This window comes from Crocodylus siamensis, chromosome 3 (assembly GCF_052110815.1).
Source record: "Crocodylus siamensis isolate JL-2025a chromosome 3, ASM5211081v1, whole genome shotgun sequence".
Taxonomy (NCBI): domain Eukaryota; kingdom Metazoa; phylum Chordata; order Crocodylia; family Crocodylidae; genus Crocodylus; species Crocodylus siamensis.
The window spans coordinates 148557386-148582287 of NC_143397.1; the positions used below are offsets into that span (position 1 = coordinate 148557386).

Genomic DNA, 24902 nt, shown 5'->3' on the forward strand with positions numbered 1-24902 from the left:
AGTCCTCTCCCCCCCCGGTGTATAAATGCCCATAGGCAAGTAGGTCTGCACAGAAAGTCATCTAGTTCAAACCACCACGGCTTAAGGCAAAATCATCCTGACTAAAGTATTTTTGTCAAGTGCCTGTCTAACCTGCTCTTGAAAATGTCCAAGAATGGAGATTACACAACCTCCAATACTTAATTATGCTCATAGTCACAAATTTGTTCCTAATTTCCAATCTGAATTTCCCTTGCTGCAGTTTGAGATTTGCTTCTAATATTGTTTTTTAATGATCACAGAGAATAGCCTGTGTCTATCCTCTCTATAAGCCCTTCAGGTATATGAAGGCTGTTATCATATATCTCCTCAGTTTTCTCTTCTCCAGACTAAATAACCCTAGATTTTTCAGGCTTTCCTTGTAAGTCATGCTTCCTAGGCCTATCTTCATTTCTGTCACTTTCCACTGAACTTTCTGATTTGTCCACATTTTTCGTGAAGTTGTGGGGCAAAAGCCAGATACCGTACTTCAGGTAAGGCCTCACAAGTGCCAAATGAAGTGGGAGGGTTACTTTTCTTGATTTGTAAGTGACATTCCTGTTGATACAAGCCAGTTTGCTATTGGCTTTTTTGGCAACAAGCGCACGCAGCTGGCTTGTATTCTGCTCACTGTCTGCTTTCTCCCCTCATGTCCTTTTCTGCAGTGCTGCAGCCCAGCCAGTCATTCCCCAGTCAGTATTTGTGTATACAATTATTACTGCCCAAGCATGGACAACTGGTGCCTCCCGCATCTGGGGGGACATCAGCAGGGCATGACAGGGTTTCCCCATGGCCAGCTGGCGACCATTGCGGGGGGGTTGCCAGTGGAGCCAATTTCAGGGGTAGCACTAGTGTTTCCATGCCCTCCTACCAGCCAGAGGGCTCGCTGCCGAGGGGGGGCACCAGCAGTCTCAGGAGAGACATGTATCCTCCTGTGCCCCATCTGTATTCCCAAGGGCAGGACCTTGTACTTGTCCTTGCTCAATTTCATCTGGATGATTGCAGACGATTTTTTCTAGTTGATCCAGATCACCCTACTCTCCAGAGTGTCTGTAACTACGCCCAACTTGCTGTTATCCTCAGATTTTTTAAGTGTGCACTCAATTCCTTTGTCCAAATCATTAATGAATATATTAAACAATATTGGATCTAGGACAGATCCCTGGGGAACCCCACTTAATACCTCCTTCCAACTAGACACTGAGCCATTGTTGAGCATAATAATCCACCGAGTTACATATCCACCTTACGGTACTTTCATCTAGTCTGTATTTCCTTATTAGGGAGAGAGGTAGTTAGCTTGGAAGGCATGCGAAGAGCAGAGCAGCATGGCATCTTAGAGACTGACCCACTAAGCAATATTGTAAGCCTTCATAGGCAACAGCCTACTTTGTCATGCTGTGATCAAACCTATGCTATGGCATCTGATGAAGTAGGCAGTCACCCATAATAGCTTATTCATTGCTGAATGAGTTAGTCTCCTAAGGTGCATATACACATGCAGCAAGGCTGCTCCGACGTGCTGTAATTACAGTGCGTTGGAGCAGACTCAATTAATTACCGTGTTCCAGCAGACTCCTGCGTCTCATGTATTAGCGTCCCAGTGCTGAAAAATGGGGGTGGGGGCGTCTTAACTAAAGCTTGTTTGATGAGGTTTAGTTGATATGCCCCTGCTGCCATTTTTCAGCGCCGGGATGCTGATACATGAGATTCTTTAGGTACTTTAATTAGAGCAGCTCTGAGCCTCCCTCCCTCCCCCCACTCCCAGAGTACATGTAAAAACACCCTAAAGCTGAAGTTCCCAAATGGTGGGTTGCAACCCTGACTGGGGTCGCAGCATCAACAGATAGGGTTGCAGGGGTGGAGGGCTGCAGGTTGGAAGTGAGGGGCCATGCTGAGGAAATGGGGTCATGCTGAGGAAGTGGGGCCATAAATGGGGTCATGCTGAGGAAAAGTTTGGGAAGCACTGTCCTAAGGTGTCCCTTTGCCCTGCCTTCTGCCTTAGGCTATTAGTTACAGACATGGTATCTTGCTCAGAAGAGTAGCCAGCATTTTGGCTCTTAAAACTAAGCCAGAAGTGTTTGGTTTGCAGCAAATGGCATCAGCAATAGCTTTTCCAAACTAAAGATGTGTTGCATGCTTTCTGCAGTGTGAAATGTGAATGTAGTAACCTTTGAAATATTTTTGGAAGCAAATTGAAAGATCATTTAAAATTGATTTGAGATGGTTTCCAAAGGGAAATCTTCTACAGTCAGGAAAATTTAAGAAATACAGGTAAACATGTAAATGTATGTTGCCATCCTCTTTGCCCTGCCCCCTTCTCCTGGCCCCTTTTTATAGTTACTCCATGCAGCAGTCTTTTTTAGATATATGCAGTGTTCACTAAGTATCTCTTTTTGTGCAGCCTTCACTGTTATTATTAGAGTTTCGCTTCAGTACTCCTTCAACAAGCTGTTACAGTAAGCATAAAAACAAGCAAATTAAACAGTGAATAAAATGCACCATCAGCCTCTTTAGACAAAAATGTGATGAAGTACATGTGCATATAATTACAATAATTAAACATTTGTATTCACCTGAATAGCACACGCACTTAAATTAAAATAACATACTTCTAAAGCATACCAAGCTAGGACCCGTGCAGTGCAGCACTGTTGAGGTGGGTTTATCAGTGGAAAAAAGAGGGAGGGAGGCTTTGGGTTGACTTTAATCTTAGCTCAGGAATACTCTGCAGTGTTGGCTGCACTGTCATTTGTTACAGCACAGCTGATTTCTCTACTGCATGCCTGCATTTTCATTGTAAAGTGTGGGTGTTTTTGCTTGCTTTTCATTTTAAAGAAAGTTTAAAATTTGCGTAGGTGCAGAGATGACCTGCTTCACATTAGCACAATAAGTTGCTAGACTATGGACATAGAAAAATGGTAAAAGAGGGAACACTTAATCTGATTAAGGAACACTTAATCTCTTTCTCTTCATATAAACTGTAGTTGTTTATAACACAGCTGTTTCAAGCTTTTAAAATAAAAGGTTTCAAGACAATTGTGAATTATCTCTTTAACTTTAAGACCTAAGATTTGTTAGCATGCGTGTGTGTTATTGGATGTGTAAATATTGCAAGTACTCCATGTTAAATACCATACTAGAAAACTAAATCTTTATTAAACCCTTTAAAAGAAGTCCTCTCATCGTGGAGGCAGTATTCCTAACCCAGAAGATTAAAAAGTCATGAGTCAGACCTCCCTAAAATCCTAAGATTAAAAAAATTAAAACCTTTCCTTTCTTTTGTCTCTTGTATTTTTGTGTGTGTGTGTGGTTTTGGCTTTTTTTATTTCTTCCTGCCCTTTTGAGTTATGAATAAGGCTTCCTTCTTGTCATCCCTTGACAATGCACTAACACCCTTGATATACAACGAGGCTTACTGTCCAGAAAGATGAAATTATTAAATCAAGTCTGCCCTCTTCAAAGCTACCCTGACAAAATCTTTTATTCTTTGGACACACAAACAGTTTCTCATGTTCTAAAAAGACAGGGGTAAAACCAACCTTAATGCTATATATATATTCCTTACACTTAATGTGTGTGTTTGTCGAACATCCTTTTTTGTTTATTAGCAGGGTTTGAGCCTACAACCTTCAGCTCCACAGAACATACTTCTTCTACTTGACTAATGAGAGTAACTAGTAGGGGAAAGCATGCAGATATGCTCTGCGTAGACCAGAGACAAAACGTCCATTTCAAGTGTAACACACACACATTCTTCAGACAGTGATTAGACGCTCTGTATCTCTTTGGTTTTGTTCCTGGTTCTGGAATTGGATTGTGGCCTGGTGATTACAGTCAGCCTAGCCAAGTGCAATAATGCTCTAGTTGAATAGTCTTTGGGGACCTCTGGTTGTGAAACCATGAACTTGAGCAACAGAGCCGGTGCTGTTAGCACAGAAGCAAAAGGAGTACGACTAAAAGCATATCTATACAGAAGACTGAAGTTTGAGAGGTACTTGAGAAGCAGAATAAATTAGTTGATGTGGAGCTTTATACTCTTATGTATCTGTATCCAAAAAGTTGTGCTACCAGCCATGCACATTCAAAAATTATGAATCAAGCTCCAAAATACGTTGGGGTTAGTTTTAAAAATTTAGATTTTTGTTTTTAAATAATTTTGGGTTTCTCTTTATTTGTTTCTGGTTTCTGAGCTTTTAAGAGAAGCATTCCTGCATTTGTACAGTGTGTTTGACTAGATGACCCTTGGGATTCTTTGCAACCCTATGATTCTGTGAACTTGAGTCCAAATGAGTGTGTCTTCATGAGTCATTTACTGGGGGGGTAGACTAATTAGCTCTGCAGTAAACGTCTCACATCTACACTTGTGGTCCTATTAGGAAACTAATTAACTCTGCAGCAGGGTATACAAGTACTATCCTGCTACTGAGTTTTTTACTCCGCAGTACTGCACATATAGACACTGACACAGCTGGCTGGGGTCTGAGGGTGTGTCAGTGCAGGGGCTGCCTGCCAGTCACCCCACACTGGAGCACACTCATGCCCCAGCTAGCCACACCATAGCACGTTGAGCTGGGTCAGAGCAACCTGAGGCAGGTAAGCTGACCCCCCCTGGGTTCCCTGCCAGGTGGGGCTGCTCTGACCAGGCTCAATGTGTGGCAGTCCCAGATGCACACGTAAATATGATGCCCGAGAGGAATAAACTCCAGTGCACTATGTGCCAGAGTTTACTGCTGCATGCTAATAGCACATGTAGATGCACTTATTATCAATCTTTCCTCTGCAAGAATGAGGGCTAGAAACTTACTGTTCATAATGAAATGGTGATGCTGATGTAATTGGTTCATGTTAGAGGCTGGGACTGAAGGAAAACGTGGGCTGTCATAAGACTTAAATAAAATGCTTGAAGTTAGCAAATGGTTTCCAATTCTAGCTTTGCCTCAAGTGAACTTGTGAGCTGTCTGTAAGTTCTGTAAAAGGTGAATGGTAGTTGCCTTCCATTGTTGCAGTATGAAACAGTGGCTCATAATAATTGTTTTTAGTGCTGCTCCAACAATGAATTTCTTATTTATGGCAAATTCCAATGTTTCCAGGGAAAAAATAATTCTGATTCAGAATGAAAAGGTGAAATTTTTAGATTATTCAATTAGTCTGCAGTTGTAGAGTTGAGTATAGGGCTGGGAGTCAAATGGTAATGGCATTTGTGTTGTTTGATTGTCTATGTAACTTTGGGCAAGTTGTTTAACCTTTTTCTTAGTTTTCCTCATCTATCAAAGTGAAAATAATGCTTTTCTACCATAGGTAATTTTTTAGTGTAATGGTTGTAGTACTTGAAGAATATTATATAGTTCTTAATAAATACAAAACTCAGTTATGTTGAAATCTCTAAGTAAACTTTTTTAAAGGTACAGTTCAGTTAAAGAAGAGAAATTTAGGCATATGTCATTTTTGGCATCTTCATGATGTCTGAAAAAGCCTTGAAAGCATGTGTGTCTTGTTTCCTTTTGCTTTTACAGTGGGGAAAAAAAAATTAAAGCCCTTTTTGATTGCTTATATTTCTTCAGAAATATTAGCAATGGGACTTCTGATATTAGCTGGTTTTGCAGCAGTCTTTTTTGAAGTCTCTCACAGGATTCTCTGTTTCTCCTATATCGCTCCATATTTGTGTTACTTCTTCCATGGACTGCTCCTTCAAGGCTCTCGTCGCCCATGACTTCTGAAAAAGTAGTCATTCAGTATTGGAAAATTGTGAGGGAGATATGGATGGATACATGGCATAATTGTGTCCTGTGTTGTCTCACCAACGTCTTAGATTGTAAGTCCTTTGGTCCTATATCATGTCCGTAAATGTGTTTATGTAGCGCTAGCACAGTACAGTTGTGATCGTAACTGGGACTTATAGGTGTTACAAAATACAAAATTAAACAATAAGTTATCAGATATGATTTGTGAACTTTTATTTGCCCCTTATGAATGGAGCATATATGCTGAAACTTTAGCTCAGGTGCTTGAATTAAATAGATGTAAAAAAAAACCCCAAATAGCATTTAAAAAAAACCTGCTTCTCTTCTTAATCAGGTTTTATTTACACTGGATTTCTGATGTTCTTTCTGCCAATCCTGTAGTCATGACTAATGTCTTCCAAAAGAACCCAAAGAAAACTGTACCTAAATTCATGTTAAAATAAAACAAATAAAGAAAAAACACTTAGTTTTTAAAAACAATAACAAAACCCTTCAAACTTCCTTTTATACATCCATCCTAAAAAGCAATAATGGGCAAGGACCCACATTTTCCCCTCCCCACTAGGGTTGCCAACTCTGTTTGAATATATTCCACAAGGTTTCATCATATGATGTAATGACATTAAAGACTTTACGTCAGGATGGCAAATGCACATTGCTATTTCATTTTAAAAACCCACTGGACAACTGTATAAATCAGATTCAACATTTAATATTTATTTTACTGAATGCTCTATCATTTATCTCCTGGGTGATTCTCAGCAGTCTCCTGGAGATTTCTTTCTAATTCCTGGAGACTCCAGGGTAATCCTGGCAAGTTGGCAACCCTACCCCCTACTTGTATATCGCCTATAAATATTTATTTTTAACTGGGTGTAATGCTGCAGTATGGAAGGAGCTGTGCCTGTCAATATGTATGAGGAGTTCTTGAGTAGGAGCAGTAGATGAAAGTGCAGTTGCCTGAATACTGCATGGCTATGGAAACTATTGTGCAAAAGTGTACAGCATTGCTGTACACTGACAAGTAGAGATCAGTTTAGTTGAAAATTATTATTACTGACTACAGTGGTTTACTTGTATGCTTTTAAAGATTTGAAATGCTCTGTAGAAGAAACAAGCAGCTCACATTGTATGCTTAGTGTGTAGCTTTCAAAACACAAGACATTTTAATTAATATCCTTGGTTTTTTTGGATTGGTGCTTGACTGGCCCAGGTGAGCTTGAGAGCCGTGATATAGCATACATAAGAGACAGTGTCTGTCTGAAAAACTTAACATGTAAAATGTAAGATGAACCAAGAACATGAAGAGAACCTTACATGCTAAAATTGAGGGGAAAAAACTGTGCCCAAGGCCTCCACTGGGTTCGAGATTAGTATGCAAGGCTCCAGCCACCGTCTGGAATTCTGTCTCCAAGGCCAGGGCTCCTCAGCCCCAACCTGTAGGCCATATCCAACCCACAGAGGCATGCCATCTGGGCTGCCAGGGTCCCCAGGGCTAAGGACAGACATTGAAATAGCCTGAGCCTGAATTGATTCAATCTTTGCAGGCAGGGGAAGCAGCGTGACCACGTAGGCGAGCTCCCCAGGGTAATTGTCTCTGATATGTCCTCCATAGGAGGTCTATATTGAGCAGATTCTTTTTGGTATTGGGTGGTGGAACCGGAGCGTGCTCCATCCACTCCATGCATTGACCTGGTATTGCAGTGCTTCCAGGACCGGTGCAAAAAAACAGAAAAGAAAAAAAAAAAAAAAGTTTAAGCTGGTTAGGATGAACTGGTTTGTAACCACACAGACATTCTTTCTGGACTGAGGAAATTCAGGCACATACCTGCTATGGCTCAGGCTAGAAGCCGGGGAGGACTACAGCAGCCCTACCTTCCCATCAACAGTGCTGAGCTGATAAGGGATGTTGCCAGGCCCTGGCAGGATGCTTTTATTAGGAACACCTGCCTGCACTGTCTCAGGCTTTTCCCCACTTGTTGCTCAAGGGAGAAGAGTGTTGCCAGACACCAGCCCTGGGCTAGCACTCTGAGGCAAAGGGAGGGAGTAGTGCATGCATCTACTGGTGATACAGAGCTTTTCAATCTCCTTCTTTCTTCTTTATATTGTCTGCAGCAAACTAACAGGTGAGCAAGCCAGCAGGGAGGATGATAACAGTGTTTATCACCCCATCAGCAAAACAATAACCTCTCTCAAGGGAGGGATGTTACCAGCTGACCTCTTGATTAGCTCCAAAAAGCCCTAAGTGGACAGTGTTTTGTCTTCCTGTCCCAGTGTAATTGGAGACCCAAAGACACCTCTCAGCATTAGCTAACATACCATATGCCTGGGGTCTGCGGGGCTGGGGTCCATGCTGTGGGAGATGGGAGGAATGGGGGGGGGGGTCCCTTCGTGAGCAGCGGGGGAGAGGGGCAGGGGAAAGCCAGGCTGTGCCTACAGTCTCTGCTGGAGCTTGTGCCAGGGAGCAGAGGGGTGGAGCCAGCTCTCCTGTCTGGAGCAGAGAGTCCTGTCCAGCCCAGCCCAGAGAGCATGCCAGGATGCTGGAGGCCTGTGGCTTAACTTAAACCAGCAAGGGGTCTGGAACAGACATTGCATTAAACCAGTTTGACCCAAATCAGTTAAGTCTGATACTACATTCAAGCAGGTTTGTCTTAAACCAGTTTCAGCCATTTTGAAACTAATTTATATGTACAGGCATACCTCGTTTTATTGCGCTTCGCTTTATTGCGCTTCACAGATATTGCGTTTTTTATAAATTGAAGGTTTGTGGCAACCCTGCGTCGAGCAAGTCTATCGGCGCCATTTTTCCATCGGTTAGCATTTTTAGCAATAAAGTGTTTTTTAATTAAGGTCTGTACATTTTTTTTTAGATATAATGCTATTGCACACTTAATAGACTACAATATAGTGTAAACATAACTTTTATATGTACTGGGAAACCAAAAAATTCGTGTGACTCGCTTTATTGCGATATTCGCTTTATTGCAGTGGTCTGGAACCGAACCCACAATATCTCCGAGGTATGCCTGTATTGAACTTATATTCTGTTACAGGTTTAAAACAGTTTCTGATCGCTTAAACTGGTTTATGTGTAATGTTTGTCCCTAGCCCAGGGGCCCAGGGGTCTGAATATTTGGGGGTGGGGAAGTGGTGGCATCAATTGCTGCCCCTGCTGCCATATTTCTGGACCTGTGGGCTGCCCTATGGGCCAGAGACCACAGTGGATTGGCAGGTGGAGGTGGCCTGGTGCTCAATGCGGTCACATAGGCACCGTTTGGAGGCATTGTGGGGCCAAGAGAGGTGGCATGGACCCCAAGGAAAGCCATGTGGTGCCCTGGGAGGTAGTGATCCCCAGTGAAACAGCAGGGGGTGGGGGTCTCAGGAGGTAGCATAGGGTGGAGGGATACAGGGTGCAATTCTGTGGTGTGGGGCTGATGGAGATGGTGCAGGCCCTGATCTGGCAGTACAGAGGCCCTGTTCAGGGCATGGGGGCCAAGGGGGGCAATGTGGGGCCCAGTCGTGGTGTGTGGAGTCTAGTCCAATCTGTGTACCAGCTCCATATCACTCTTCTGGGTTGTGGCCAGCAAAGGCTGAACACTGCTGCCTTAGGCCATGCTGTTTCTAAGTTGTTCAGGGTCAGTCTGTAATAGATGGAGATGAAAATGGTGTGAGTAAAATGATGAAGGAAAGTGTAGCCTTGCTTAGAGAGAGGGCCTGAAACCAATCCAGTCAGCAGTAACCAGATTACCTGTTGTGCTGTTTTTGTCATTCTCTTGTGCTCTCGCAGTATTTCTGTTGTCCTTTCAGTATGATGTCATGCTGCAGATGACAGAAAGAAAGATGTCTGCACTAGATGTCGCATGCTGCTAAATGTGGTGGAAAAAGGGACTTAATTACTATTGCAGGGTAGGGTAAAATGCAGCATGTGCCCAGTTCTGTGGTTCATTTTGCAGTACTTCTGTCTGCACAGCAGTAGTATTTAAAGCTCCAAGTGTTATTCTGTCCTAGTCTGTATTGAGAGTCTTGTTAATTTCGCTGTAAAGGAAATATAAAGAATACAGTCCTGGGTTCAGTTATTTAGATGAGTAATCATTTTCCTTAATTTTCTCATTCAGTTTCTTAAAAATTTGTTTCAGTACTGGCTGTTAGCTGTCTTGTTTTTTAGATTTTTTTAAATTGTAATCTATTTCCCCAACTCTTTTTTTTGTTTATAGCAAAATCCAGAAATTGGGTCATTCTCTCTCACTCACCGTTACAGCACCATACTTTTTTTTTTTAAAGGAAAAAACTATCAAGTTGTCAAGTTTTTTAAAAAAATGCATATTATTTATACTTAGATGGGATGTATTTTATAACAAGTAGGACAAGATTTACCAAGTGACTTGGGTTTTCCATGATCATAGTTGTTTTTTTTTCCAAGTTACTAGAAACTTCAAGTTTTTTTTTTGTTTTGTTTTTTCAAGTTACCAGCAGAGGAAAGGATACTGCTTGGATTTACTGACTCATTTTAGGAGTTGGAGTCAGCAACTTCCTTCTGAAGTGAGCAAATGCTCTTCTGCTGGTTATTTTCTATTTCTGCTTACATCTTTCTTGACACCTATTTCTTTATTACTTAGCTATCACTTCAGCCAGTTTGTGCATTTCCTAGCTGCAGTTGTCATTTTTATTAAATCTTTGCCCTCAATTTATATGTATTCCCTCCAGCATACTCTGGGAAATGTGATGGAGAGATTCCTTCTAATGCAATTGAATCAGAAAAGTTTGTTGGGGTTTTTGTGTGTGTTTGGGTTTTTTTATATCAACTGAGCTGAATGGCAATGTTGTGGTATAGTTCTGGTGTTACCTTATGGAAATAAAATGTGGAAATGAAAAGGGTGAGGATGTCATCATTTATGAGCATGTATAAGCTGATCCACTCTAACTGTTTGTGTATCTGCTCTATCCTGCAACCCACTGTTGTAGCTCAGTGGTAGTAGAATCCTTGTCTGCCAAATGGGAGACCAAGGTTTGATTCCTGGATATGCTTCTAACTACAACCATTGAGACACCAAATGTCTGGACTCCATCTGGCCTTTAGATTCTGTCTTAGCAGTCTGAAGGGTGATAGAAAGTCTGAGTGGCCTCCACTCCATGCTCCTACCTACGTATACATGTCAAAGGTCCTAGTGACCTCTCATGCATATACCGTGATCCAGAAGGATTGATGGCTGCCTACTAGATGTGCTGTCATGCAGTTAGTAGAAGCTAAATCAAGGCAATTTCTCTGAACAAACGAGATGATCAGTTACTGTAGTTCATCTACTTGCTGCCAGATAGAGCGGACACATAACTGTTACACCTGATTGGTTGATGTACGATAAGTCACATCCCCTTTTAAATCATGATGCTTATTTTGTCTGTTGGCATTATAAGTATTTGTCTGTATGGTGCAAGGCAGCACTGTGTTGGAACTTGCCACCCCCCCTGCTCATCCTGCTAGCCATGCCCTGCACCTCTTCCAATTTGGATTCATTTTAATTGCAGTGGCTGACCAGAATTGTACTTGGCATTCCAGATGAACACACACTAGTGCCTGGTTCAATGGAATTAATACTTTCCTAGCTCTGCCTGGAAATACTTTGAATAATACAACCTTGGCATAGCTGTTTCATGGAACTAGCATGCTGAGAGTTCTTGGTCCACATCTGGTTAACTAGTATACAAAGCCTTTTCTCTTTAGCCATTTCCAAATGGATAAATTCTTAGTTTATAGCAATTCTTGTCATTTATTAGTCTGTAGTTGCATGAACTTGTGTTTTGGTAATACATTTCTTCCCATTTTTATCACTTCTGTCTTCAGGGTCATTGAGTTCTTCCTGTAAAATAATTTAATCCTCCTCTGTATTGTTGCTATTTCCTACTGTGTTGTCATCAGCAAACTTCATTAGCATACTTCTGTCTTGTGTACCCAGGTTCTTAATGAAAACATGAAATAGGATTGATAACAAGACTGAAACTCCACTAGTAGCATCCTTCCAGTACAGTAGTTCCCCTTTCAACACAACTTGTTGACATCTCTCTGCCTTACCCCCTGTCTCGTTCGTGTACTAATTTCCATTTCCTCCATTTGAACTAATAAATTAGCACATTGGGTGCTCTACTGAAGTCCAGATAGTTGAGATCTATTACATCTCCTTTACCCAGAAAAATAGTAATCATATCAAGGAAATATATTTTAAAATTCTATGTTTTGTATTGGCCCATTTTCCATTTGTCCGAATCTTTTTAATTATTTCCTTTGAAATTTGTTGCAAAGCCTTGCATGTGATTGGTGTCTGACTGACAGGCCTGTAGTTACTTGGATCCTCCCACTGTTTATTCTCCAACCGGTGATTCCCTGAGGTGGTTCCCCCCCCCCCCCAGAATTCTCAGATAATGATAATCTGGTATGATTTGTGTGTTTTAAGCTGTTTAGAGTTTGTAATATCTGGTTTGATGTCATCATTCCTATTAGCCATCCTGGATTTCCTCATCTATAAATTCACAGAATTCATCCAAAAGGAAGAGTATTAAAAAGTAACTTCTGGCATACATTGATATTCTGTAGCAGATGCTGCTGAATATTATAATACAATGCTTTGGCATCAGCAGTTGAAGACTAGTAATAGTGGTGATATAGACAGGGCTAGAATTTTAATTTTTAGCGAAATTATTTCAGGCACTAGTCTGAATTTTACCAAAAGAGAAATGCTTTTCCTTCTTCCCTCTCCTTCCTCACACTCTCTTGTGAGCAAATGCTTTTAAATTTGATTTGGGATTGAAGTAATTTCTCTTCCAATTCTCATCCGTGAATTTTTAAAAAATCCCTCTGAGCTGCTATTTAATATGTTTCAGGGCCTTAGCAAGAGCAATGAGGTACAAGGAGCAGAAAGGGAAAAAGCTGTTCCAACCTCAAGGAGGGAAAGCGAGTAGGGAGGAAACTGAATAGTGTAATATTAGGAAGATTTAATTTGTGTATTGATAATAACCCAAACAGCAAAACTTCCACTAAAAAATGAAATAATTTCTGTTGCCTTACTCTTATTTTTGAAAGTGTAAAGGAGGCAGAATGCTACAGCTGAATTGTGAGATGTTGATTCTGCCTTATCTATTGTCTGTTTCCTTTGGATTCACAGATTAAAGCTGGGAATGGGTTTAGATATGAGCCTGGAGGAGAAACAAACTGACTCAGCTAGATTAGTTTAAACATTGTGGATTTAGGCATATGTCAGATTGTTTCAGTAATTTGAATGTTTCCCTAGCTAGTGAAACAGGGGAGGCCAAAGTGTTTCAGGTCTGGGGTTCATTATGGAGCCAGGAGGAGCAAGTTCAGGAGTTTTCTGTGTCCTGCTGCTGCTGAATGAACAAAGGTGGGTTGGAAAGAAAGGAGGGAAAATCTGCCATTCCTCAGATCCTTCAGTATGAGTGGAGCAGAGATACAGATGTTAAGCTGTAGGTTGTGTGCACCGCTCCACTCCAGGGTAAAGCTACCTGTCAGAAAGTGAGGAATATTTCGTCCCAGGGTAGTTGTTTGTTCCTTTCAGACCAACTCTACCTGCAGAAAGAATTGGTTGGGTGTTTATTCCTTATTGTTGAGAAAATTTACTACAGAATAAAATCTGGGATGGATTAGTGGGGTAGCTTTTGTGTTGTGTTTCCACATTCACTGTGAAGTTTGAGTGGAGGAGGCAAGGAGTGCTTGGGGAGAACCCACATCCTCTATAGATGGAAGCAGCACAACAGGCTTCTTTCTTTCCCCCGCTCATCCTTCTGTCCCTTCCTCAAAAAAATAAAAAATAAAAAAGCATGAAGTCCAGAACAATGATTTAGGAGAGAGAAAGAAGAATACTGAGGAAGTTAAGTTTTCCTAAAGCTGTGGGAATGCGAAATTCTCCCCCTTTTCCTTACTTATTCCAGGAACCTGTATTGAATTCTAGAATAACAAGAACATGCAAAAAATTAAAAACGGAGCACCGTTAATACATTTTATACAAATAACTCTTTGACACCTTGTAGCTCCTCGTTTGGTAGTCTTAACCGAGACTAGTTTGGCTCCAACAGTCTTTGTCACTTGTAACCACTGGGCTTTGAATAACCACTCTCGAGCAACCTTTGCTCCACTGGTGGATGTCAAGCTCCTCCCAGGTTCATGTCGTTGCTGGAGTAGCTCTCTTCTTCCCGTGTTGCCAAGCCTGTTCTCACCTGCTACGACTTGCTGTTCCTCAGTAGGAGGGGTCAGCTAACAGGATACTCAGTGGCCCGCGGTTCACCCATCAGTCACTCTTGGGACTCCACCACCCCTACACCCCGGCCTCACGCCTCCTTCAGTGTGCTGCCCAGCTGTTGGCCTCGGCCTCTTCTTGCAGCGATAACCCTCTCCGCCTTCACGTTTTAGATGCCAGCAGCTTAAGGCCCCACTCGCCTGTGAGGGCCTGCCCCACAGCCCTTCACACCTCCGTCCCTTCCTTCAAGGGTACATGCAACCAAAAAGGGGAAATCCTACTGAGGCTTCTCCACAGCCCCGCTCTTTGGGCCCTCATCCCTATCCCCTATGCCCCTTTGTCCGGGGTAACAAAAATAAATGTGCCAACTGCCATCGACTACTAAGCTATTCCCTGCCGCTTTCTCCTTTTCCCTGGAGCGTAACAGGGAGAGGATGCTTTTCTTCTTGACCCGTCACCTCCAGGAGCTACTCCCATCTGTTCCTCAATCCGGCAGAACTCGATGGTGATACCTGCCCTGACTACCAACCCCTTTGAGGCTCTCCCAGGGTCTTCTCCCCCACGTCATGCCTTCCTCTGTGCCTCATCATCCTGGCACTCCCACCTGTGTTCCGCTCGGCTTCCAGGTGCTGCTTCAGCTTCGCCTCTGTCCAGCAAACCTGACACTCCCTCGTCGTCCTGCGCGGCCTCCCGTCGGGATGCTCCACCCTCCACCACCTGCGTCTGCTCCCACTTGCCAGGCTCCCCAGGTCCAGCAAGTGGGGTATTCTCCACTGCTAGCGTCAGCCGCGGCTTCCTTCCCAGGCTATCCACCCCCGCTGCAGCAGCAGCCACCACTTTTATTTCTGCTGGCCAGCATCCGATGCTGACATCATTGGCCACCTGTAATTGCACAAAAAGGCAGCTAACGAGCCGCGCAGACTCTCCCTTCCACCCCATGCGCGTCCCGTCCCGAGCTGCCAGTAAGTGCCGCTCGTTATTTTGACTCCTGGGACATCACTATCAGGCTAATGTCTTTTATTTTTTGATGGGACACAAAGTGTCATTCATACTTAAAGAAGTAGTGGAAGCCTACAGTTTTGCCTCAAGCTTTAACTTCCTGAGCTGTGTAGAAGAGTATCTGATAGTTTTCTTCTATTTTTGTCTTCTAAATGTAGCTGAAATTCTGTGGGCCAAATTAGTTGTTTTTATGTATTCCCGTTCAGCACTTTCTTTACTGCATTAGGGAAGGAAAAGTGAATTCATTGAGATAATAAATTTAAACAAAAAACCTGATAGATGTGTTTGGCTAGGTTTTTACAAGCTGCTGCAGACCTGTGCAGCTGAGCCTGTGAAATTGAAAATAGGCTTGATATGCCTTGAGAAATCCTATCGTCCATCAAATCTATCACGTGTTGTGACCCTGTCCCTCCTGTGCCATATCAAGTCAGTCTTGCCCTGCATGTCAGTTTAGATACTCAGTCTTGGCATTTTTGCAAGTGGTATACTCAGAACTTGGCAGGTTACCATTTTTTTGTTCTAATTTAAAATATACTTGATTTGTTGGAGTTTGAATTTGGTGATTTAACATTTTAAATAGTCATGTGAAGGTGAGCTTCAAAAAGCAAAACAGTAAATTTGTGGCTTTTTGCAACTTTATGGGAAATGTGTAGTGAAGAAAAAATGTACAAGAAGAAATGAAAGGGCAGTTCATACTTTGTTTTTATACTTTGGAAACAAAGCATCAAGTTTGTTCTTCCTTAGTTTTTGGAATGCCCATTGAAAATCTGACTTGCGTATCATGAGTTTTCCTAGCATTTCAGTTGAATCTTTAATTAAGATGAGTTTTCATCAGTGCATGGTAGGCATTGGGATGAAGTTAGCGATAAAAATTAATGTATGTCCAACTCTTCACTAAAGCTCATTTTTTCCTTTTTAATTGCTTGGATTTTAGTCTTGTCTGATGCCAAAATCTACATTATTTCTTCAGCCAACCCCAGAATTCCAGTGTAGCAAGACTAAAATTTCTACTATAAAACAGAATAGAAAGAGAGCGTTCAAAATAATACAGACTTAAGAGTTGCACAAACTCTTCTTAAGCAATTTTATGAGTAAGATCTTAATACTGGTATATGAACTATAATAAATACTTTTTATTGTAGAGGTGGTGATAAAAATGTTATATTGTATTCCAAATCAGTTTGCTGTAGGACAGCTTTGAGGTGGTGGTGGTGGTGATTGGTTGAGGGTTTTTTTAAATATGTTTTTGGTCCCTCTAGGTTTTTAGACTGTACATATTTTAATGCTGTATTAAAACTGCTATACTATCACTAACATTTCAAAATTAAGCTAGACTTTTACTAGAAATATTGTAAAGTTTTATATTTCTAGTAGGGAAAAAAGTACCTGTTTTGTTGTTGCTAGTACAGAACTGGAAAATACAACTGCCTTTCAGCCAAGTCCATAAGTGATTGTTCTTTGGTTATGTGTGCATGTGAAAGACACATTTAGACTAAGTATTTAATATTTCATATTAATAAATTAATATGTTTCTGTAAAATAATGTTTCCTTATTTATGGGTTGGTTAATTGAAAAAGGTATTTATAGTAGTAGCACAGTATTTTGTACTATAGAGGAAATGCGCTACAAGGAGACTGCTAGTTTGACTAGTAGATGTTCTCTGTCCACTTTTGCATGAATACAAGGAGAAGATTTAAGGCAACATTTCTCCAACATTTTATTTGATGGATTCTCAGAGTGGGGAGATGTAGATGAAGAACAGATTACAAATAATGGACACTGTGCAGTACAGCATAGCTAGCCTTGTTTTTTCAGGTACGCAATATCTGTTTTTACCAGCGTATTATAACATGAAGATTTTCGTATTTTCCTGTGCATTGTACTTTTGCAAAGCAGGACCAAGGTAATTTGTAAGGATAGCTTTTTAATCCTGTTCTGTAAATTTGCAGTGCTGTTAAAGATACTTATGTGCTTTATGACTAATCCATATGCTTCTGTTACAAGAAAAAAGGGATCATTTGTTCAGTTGCTAGGTTCTGAGTGCACTTGAAGTTATCTAGTTGTTTTCGTCCTGTTAAAAGCTCTGAGATTTAATAAATAATCATTGATCCTGGACCTTTGTGCACCACACTCCCTGTCTTCCTACCCATCCTTTTGTGAAAGTAATGTACCATAGAATTAGATACACTTGAAATGACATCTTAATAAGTGAAAAAGGTTATGCTGAAGTCAATACCTCTATAATGATGTGAGCTGTATTAGGTGCTTAGGAAAAGACACACTACTGCTTGTATGGATGGCATGAATTAGGAAGTCTGCATGCGCTGTTCTGGGAGTGCAGTACTTGCATGTAATTCTGTGAGCATGCAGACTTTGCAGTGTCAGCAAAGTGCAGTTATGGGAGGATGATGAATAGTGATTACTAGGTCTGGCTAAGGTACTGTAAGCAGGCGATTGACAAAACAAACTGATCTTTTTGAGAGGTGCGACTAAGTGTGCCATGGTGATTAAATATAACTAGTTGCATTGCAGTGACTTACAAACTATTTTTGTTAAACATAGTACTCACATCTTCTCTATCCTCCCCACATATATGATTCTCAAAAGATTTTCTAGCTAGCTAGAAATGAGTACTTCACAATAAAGAATGGGCCTGCTTTAAAAAAATTCAACAGAAGCCCTTTTCTGACAGGTGGAAGGATTATTATACAATGGTGAAAGTTGGCAGCTTCGAGGGCATCTGCTGAGTGGAGACAGGAATTGGTAGCAAGTTGCCTTTAATGTGCAAACCTAGGACACAGGAAATAGTGAATCTTAATGCTACGCAAATGTACAGAGCTAGAGACACGTTATCTGTGAATGGAATACGAGAGTTGTAATATAATTGGTGACACACATTTTAATACTTGAGATATTGTTCTGCATTGTCATGCTGTGACACAGCCATGTTAGTGCAAGCTGTGAATCAGCCTTTCTCATGCATGTTTAAGTGGGTGGCTAAATTTGATGCTGTTCAAAACAGTTTTCCCTCCATCCTACATCTGGTTTCTGAGAATGTGCAGTAGGGTTACTCCTTTCCTTCCTCCTCATCCGGACCAAGAAAAGTTTTTCCTTTTCCCTCCTCTTGGTAAGGGAGGAACTCACAACAGCTCTATCTGCTTTAACATGTCATATCTTTGGGTTTCTCTCCTCACATGAGAAGAAGCTCAGATAAAATGCACAAAATTGGAAAGTTCCTCACTAGGTCTTTGCTAGCATTTTGACCATTGCTAACATTGGTGGGAGGCTTCCTCAGAGTAGACAAGGGTCTTCAGAGACACCCCAGAATCTGCAAAGAACTATGTGGAGATCTTGATATTATAACCACTGCTTTGTGCTGTTTTGTAATTTCCACATTGCTGATGATTCAGAGTTATAGAGTGATGAATGACTTGGGGTGCCTATACACATGCTGGATGTCTGCTCTGACTTGGGTTGCCAACCCTCCAGGATTGCCCTGGAGTCTTCAGGAATTAGATATAAATCTCCGGAAGACTGCTGAGAGTCAACTGGGAGGGAAATGATAGGGAATTTGTTAAAATAAATATTCAGCGTTGAATCTGATTTATATAGCAATCCAGTAGGTTTTTAAAATATAATAGGAATGTGCATTTGCCTCCTGACGTGAAGTCTCTGCACTGTAATCTGTAATTGATATACCCAGGCATGAGGGCACGTTTGCGGTATACATCGCAGACACGTTGGCATTCTGGAAACCTCCTGGGATAGATTTAAACAGAGTTGGCAACCCTAGCTCCAGTGTGTGCTAATTAGCATGTGTTGGAGCAGACTCAATCTAATTAGTACACTCCAGCAGCCTCCATGTCACGTATTCAGCATCCCGTGCTTCAAAATGGCGGTGAGGGTGTTTAAACTAAAGCTCATTGAACAAGCACAGGATGCTGAATACATGTGACATAGTGGGTGCTTTAATTGGAGTAGTTCTTGGATCCGCTTTCCACTCTGGAGCACATGTAAAGATGCTCTTGGAGTTTGAGGTGAATTTAGGCAAACAGCACTAGCAAAGGATTCTGCGGCATCTTGTAAAAGCACCTGTGAGTTTGCCATTTGCAACGACTGTGCTAGTTATTAAAACACTCTTGAATTATGACTAGTTAGTAGTTTTATTTTGTCTAAGAGATTGTAACAGCAAAGAGTGTGCGCCACTGACTGGCCCCAAGTGCCATGTGCACTATGTCCCAACCCAGGTTTCATGCACTGCATATGGAGCTGGTCCAGGGCACACAGTGCACACAGAATGCAGATCTGGTCTAGGGCATGTGCCACATGCACTACCCATGCCAGACCAGCCCTGTGCACTGGATCTGGCATGCGGTACCTTCCTGTGAGTCTGATCCAGACTAGCTCCAGATCCAGCATGCAGGTCCAGTCTAGCATATGCATCATGTGTAGTGTGTTCCCTGGACTGGTCCTGCACATGCCATGTGCAGTATAATCCCTGACTGGCCCTGTTTGCTGCCTGAAGTACGTGCTAGACGAGCTCTGTATGCCAGGCCAGTCTGAGATGCATAGGCAGCAATGAGATCAGCATTTCGCAACCCGTGGGTCGTGACCCAAAGACAGGTCACAAGGATATATGAAAGAAGTCGCAAACAAACTTTAAAAATGAATTCTCCTTTAAAGGAGAAAACCAGGGGAAACCATGGCGTTTCCTTTACAGGCTGGCAGTTCCAGCTTGTAAGGGGCTGCTTGGGGGGGCCTCCATGCTGCACTATGCACATCCACCCCCGCCTCACACACTGGGGGCAGGGAGCAGCAGGTTGGGAATAAGGGGCACTGGGTTAGGACTGGTCATCAATGTTTACAGATAGGTCCTGGTACAAAAACGGGTTGAGAACCACTGGGCTAGACCGGCCATGTCGGACACCTGTGCCATATAGAATTATTATTATTACTAGCCAGTTGCCCATCAGGAATGGTGGGGGGGGGGGGGGCGATGGAGCGCTGCCACCACCTCCCAAGAGTGGCCGGGGGGCGGGGGGGAGTTTGCCTCTCTTTCCCCCTCAGCCAGCACCCCATACTGTCTCTAGGCAGCAGGGCAGGGGGGCAGTGCTGGCCTTGCCCCCCTACCCCCCAGTCCATTCCTGCCATCATGGCGGCACACTGTCACTGCTGCCTCCTGTCTGGAATGCTCTTGGAGCACTCTGATTGGTTGTTTCAGTAACCAATCAGAGTGCTCCAAGAGCATTATGGATAGACAAACTAAGCTGTTTATTATATTAGAATTGTTTAGATTTACATTGCGCCTCATCCAGAAGGGCTCAGAATGGCTTACAATAACAGACGTAAAACCCATGAGATAAGAAGCAAAAACAAACTCTCCAAGCAATGCCCTAAAACTTTAACGTCCATCTTCCCCCCATTCCCCTGAAATCCTGCTTTCCGGCCTGTTACCTGACAGAGCAAAGCCTCTTCCCCCGCTTTTTGTCCCCACTCCCATGCCTCTGCCTCACACCCAGCAGAGATCCTTTGCTCCCTCCCCCAGTGCCGCTACCAAGTCTACACCCTACGTATGATCTGTGGCTGTTCCCTAAAATGCATAAATCTTTCCCTCCTCCCTTTTGCCCTTTGGCAGTGCCCCAAGGTGTGGTGTCTGTCTGGGTGCTCACCCAAGGGAGGCTTGCTGACCCCATAGGGCATGCAGGCTGGTTGGATTCTTCTCCCTCTGTTTGGATGGACAAGATGGTGCTTCGGCTGGGCCCCAGCCTTTCTTCCAAGAGGGGAGGGGAACAAGAGGGGAGAGCAGCAGGATAATGTGTTATTCTTAGGGGTCGGCAATGTTTTTGGGGAGAGTGCCAAAAATACCCACAGCCTTGACTTAGAAGATGTTGGTGTGCCAGAGGTGGACCACAGAAGAGCCACGAGGGGCCTGATTCTTGTTGTGGCAGTGCAACCTCAGCCCCTTTGTCTGCCCTGAGGCACACGTGCCAAGCAAAATGCCTTTATGTGCCATATTCTGGCACCTGTGCTGAGGGTTATAGAGAAGGGAAAACTGCCTACCCCTGCTCTAGCAGTCAGTGATTGTTTTCATCAGCCATTGCATGTGCAAAATTCTCACCTGCTGGACTTTTTTTTTTCAGTTGCCAGTAATATTAACCTGGGCTATCTTAGCTCTGTACGGAACTACTTGTTACTTAATTGCTGATAAAATTTATATTCTGCATACGGTATTCATATTTGCATATGCCTGACTGCTTCTGCAGCAATATTCACAAGGCGAGAGGTGAGAAAAGCACTAATTTTGTTAGATGCTTTTCATCCAGTTTTTCTGGCTGAAGTTTTGAATGCCATTGAGAGTTATGAGAAACCATCAGTTAGGTGGTTCTGGGTCCTTCCTGGCTGGTTTCCAGTCAGTAGAGAGAAAGTGTGGTAAATGAGATAGATACAAACGTTTGTAACTCTCCCTTCAAGGAAAGAAAACTAGACTTTGACTATGGTAATAAACTCTGAATAAACTGTGACAGTTTCTGCAGCACCTGCTGAAGTAAGTGGCTGCTTGTGAAAGCTTATGCTATACTCTGTGATTTAGTCTATAAGGTGCAAATCTACCTTGCCTTCTGTTGAATTGAACCAAGCTCTTAAATGCACAGCTTTCCCTCTTCCTGGTACAAATAACAATATAGTTAAATTCCTCCCTTTCATGCAGGCCTGAATTTGGGAAGCTAAATTCTGTATGGATGCCACTCCCCTACCAGTAATGTTAGAGGTGAGAGATAAGAGATAACTGACTATAGAACAGAGAAAAGGATTCACATGCTCGCAACTTCTGTGAAGTCATTCTTTATTTAAACATTCTCGTTGCTACATGTCCATTGCTGAATCTCCCTAACTACTTTACATTTATGAGAAGGCTGTATAGGGAAGGATCTCATGTTTGTTTGGTGGTGTGCAGTTACAGTGTTTTAGAAGATATCGTTATCTTTCATTATTCTTATCTAGGAGAGAAAATCTGGATTGGCAGCAAAAGTTTAGAACAGTTCCGTAATTTTTGTCCTGTGATTTGATAGTTGCTGTCAGTTGCTGTAGCGTGGTCTGGTGCTCTAGTGATGAAAGCCTCATCTCAAATTTTCCCTCCAACCGCCATCCTCTTCTCAATAGAAATGTACTTAGTATGCATCCCAAAGAGATGTCTTAGAGAGTATAATTTAAATAAATAAATAGGCCCCAAGAAGGATGTATTTTGAAAACTGTGATCTCTAGGTTTTTTTAAATGCATGTGATGCATGTTCAGCTGTTTAATAATAATTTCTAGTTATTGTGAGCTGATGCAGTTATTAGGATGCTAAATGTGTTACTATACTGGGTTTAAAACAGGGGTGACCAACTTGTGGCATGCAACAAGTGGCACAGGCAGCCTCTGTGTGTGGCGTATACCAGATGGGGACAGGCACGGAAGCAGTAGATTGGGCAGGGCTCAGAAAATCATTACTGGGCAGGGAGCATGGGGCCAAGAGCAGAAAGCAAAGCAAGAGATCAGTCGGAGGAAGGGGATTGGAGTAGCACTTGGATGGGGTTGGGGTTAATTTGTAGCACTTCTGCCAAAAAGGTTGACCCCCACCGAGTTGTACATTGGCCTGTTTACTGTGTGAATATGTTGGCATTTACAGCAAGCTGTTAAAAGGGCTGCATTGGCAACTATACATTACAGAAGTTTGGGCAGCTGGATCCATCTAAAAATGACCTGATCTAAGTTAGATTACTTTAAAGGTAAGCTTAACTTAAATCGGGTGGCCATTTTTACACTCATCTAACCTTCCTGGAACTTCTTTCTGTACAGTTTGCATTTAGATCAAATTAACTGGGGATACAAGTGTAAGGTCCACATCTGGTTTAGATTAGGTGGAATTTTTAATTCAGTCTAACCTCCCAGAATGTCTGTATGCACCCTGCAAGTCACCAACAAATAGTTAGAAACAGGCCTTTCAGTACGACATGCATGCATATATATTGCTTATTTTAAAAAAACACCTTTTCTCTTTTATTATGTTTTCTCCCTACTGTTCAGATTAATTAGTACTTGGGTTGAGAAAGTTCTTGCATTCTGTTCATCACTAGTTCTGGATGCCCCAAAGAGAAGCAGCTTGTATACCAAATCTGGTCAAACCTGTTGGTTACTGTAGCCCAGGGCCTGATCTAAGGCAATGGACTGACAATTTACTGGGGTGGGGGTTTTTATTGTATGTCATCCACTATGTGGTAATTGCCTGTGCATGCTCTGACCTTTGGATTTACCCCTCTTTCCCTGAAGACTAAGCAATGGCAAATCCATTTTTATTCACTAATGGAAGAGCATGTATATGGGCACTAAAGTACAGGATAGCTTTTGTGAAGCAAAGTTGTCCTCTCTTCCCTCAGGGTAGATCTTTCCCATTTCTCAGCAGTAGCATAATTGAGGGAGGGGCAAACATAGCCTCTGCTGCAGCAGTGGCTGAATGCCTTACTGCAGTTGGCACAGCAGGAGCTGGCGCTGCCCCATGCGTTGTGGCCATCCTGGGTGCGGAGATGCCCTTTACACCTCTGTTGCTACATAATGAACATAGGAGCATTGCATAATTTGATATGAGAGATAAAGCCTCAGACTGGAGAGAGTGCCATACTGTTTCTTTTCTCAATGTAGGACTATATACTAGGTGCTGTATGGCTATGTAAAACCAAGTCACTGCCTTGAAAAGATTGTCTGTTTCTACTAAATTGTCTAATTCAGTGTGCAGTTTAGTAGAATTTCTCGCTGAAAAGGAACAGTTAGTTTTTGTTTGGTGCAAAGGAAAGACTTTCATTAAATGCAACCTTGTTGTTAACCAGTGCTGTAGCAAGAGGGGTGAGTGGGGTGACTGCCCCAGGCGCCGAAGCAAAGGGGTGCCAATAGGTGCTGCCCAGCCAAGACGGAGACACGATTGGCTTGTTTGGGCAAGGGGAGGGCAGCTCCCGCCACTGCGTGCCCACCAGATCTGTGCATGGGGGGAGGGTGGGCTGCTGCTGCGGGTTTTGCCCCAGGCTCCAAACGTCGTTGCTACAGCACTGCTGTTAACTGGCCATTGCTGGGGAAAATGTTTTATATTATTCTAGTGTTTTCAGAGAAGGGTGAGCAGTATTTCAGCTATGGCAACATCAGACATCGATGTTGTAATTAACTGAAGAAAATCTCCTGTGATGCATTGTACAAGATTTTATATTATCCAAAGTCTATTTCTTCTGGCAGAAGTTATGTCTGCTATGGCCTTCCTTCCTCAAGTGGTCTTCAAAGAAGTGCTGCAAATAGATGCCTGGAGGTTTAGTAATGTGGAATATTCTACAGCTTCTTGATGATGTTTTGCATTATTGTAATTAAGGTGGCCTACAATGGGAAAAATGCCTCTGTTTGTTTATAGTATGTGAAGAAGGTATGAAAGATGTATTGTTTTTGTAGGTTTTCCCACTTTGCATGCTGTTTGCTGTAGAAATATCAGGTATACTGAGCTTTGTGCTTCCCCATTATTTTTCTCTTGCAATTCATCACTCACTGCCTAATTTATACTTTCTGTTTTATTCAACAATAATCTCTTTCTTTTCTCAGTCTATAGAAGCCCTTCTTTCATGGAGCTGTGACAGTATAAGTAGTTTTGTTGTTTTTTAAATTTGTGAACAAAGCAAACCTTGTCTGTGTGGCTGTAATCTTTCCTGGCTGTGCTCTTTTTAATACTGTGATCCCTGCTGGAAAATTACCTTATTTTTATTATGAAGGAGCACATTATAAACTGATAAGAGAGGTACGTCAAAGGTATTTGCACAAGCTAAAAGCAGATTTCTGAAGCTGTTTGTCTGAAAACATCAGGAATGTTGGAAGTGCAGTAGACCTGAACA

The 24902-nt window shown here is 42.3% G+C and overlaps 1 protein-coding gene and 1 pseudogene across 5 annotated transcripts in view; both read left to right on the forward strand.

Annotated features, from left to right (window-relative positions):
* The window catches only part of CARMIL1 (capping protein regulator and myosin 1 linker 1), a 278418-nt gene that overhangs the window by 72232 nt on the left and 181284 nt on the right, over positions 1-24902 (forward strand). The window lies entirely within an intron of this gene.
* On the forward strand, positions 7291-7491 carry LOC149868976 (U2 spliceosomal RNA; annotated as a pseudogene).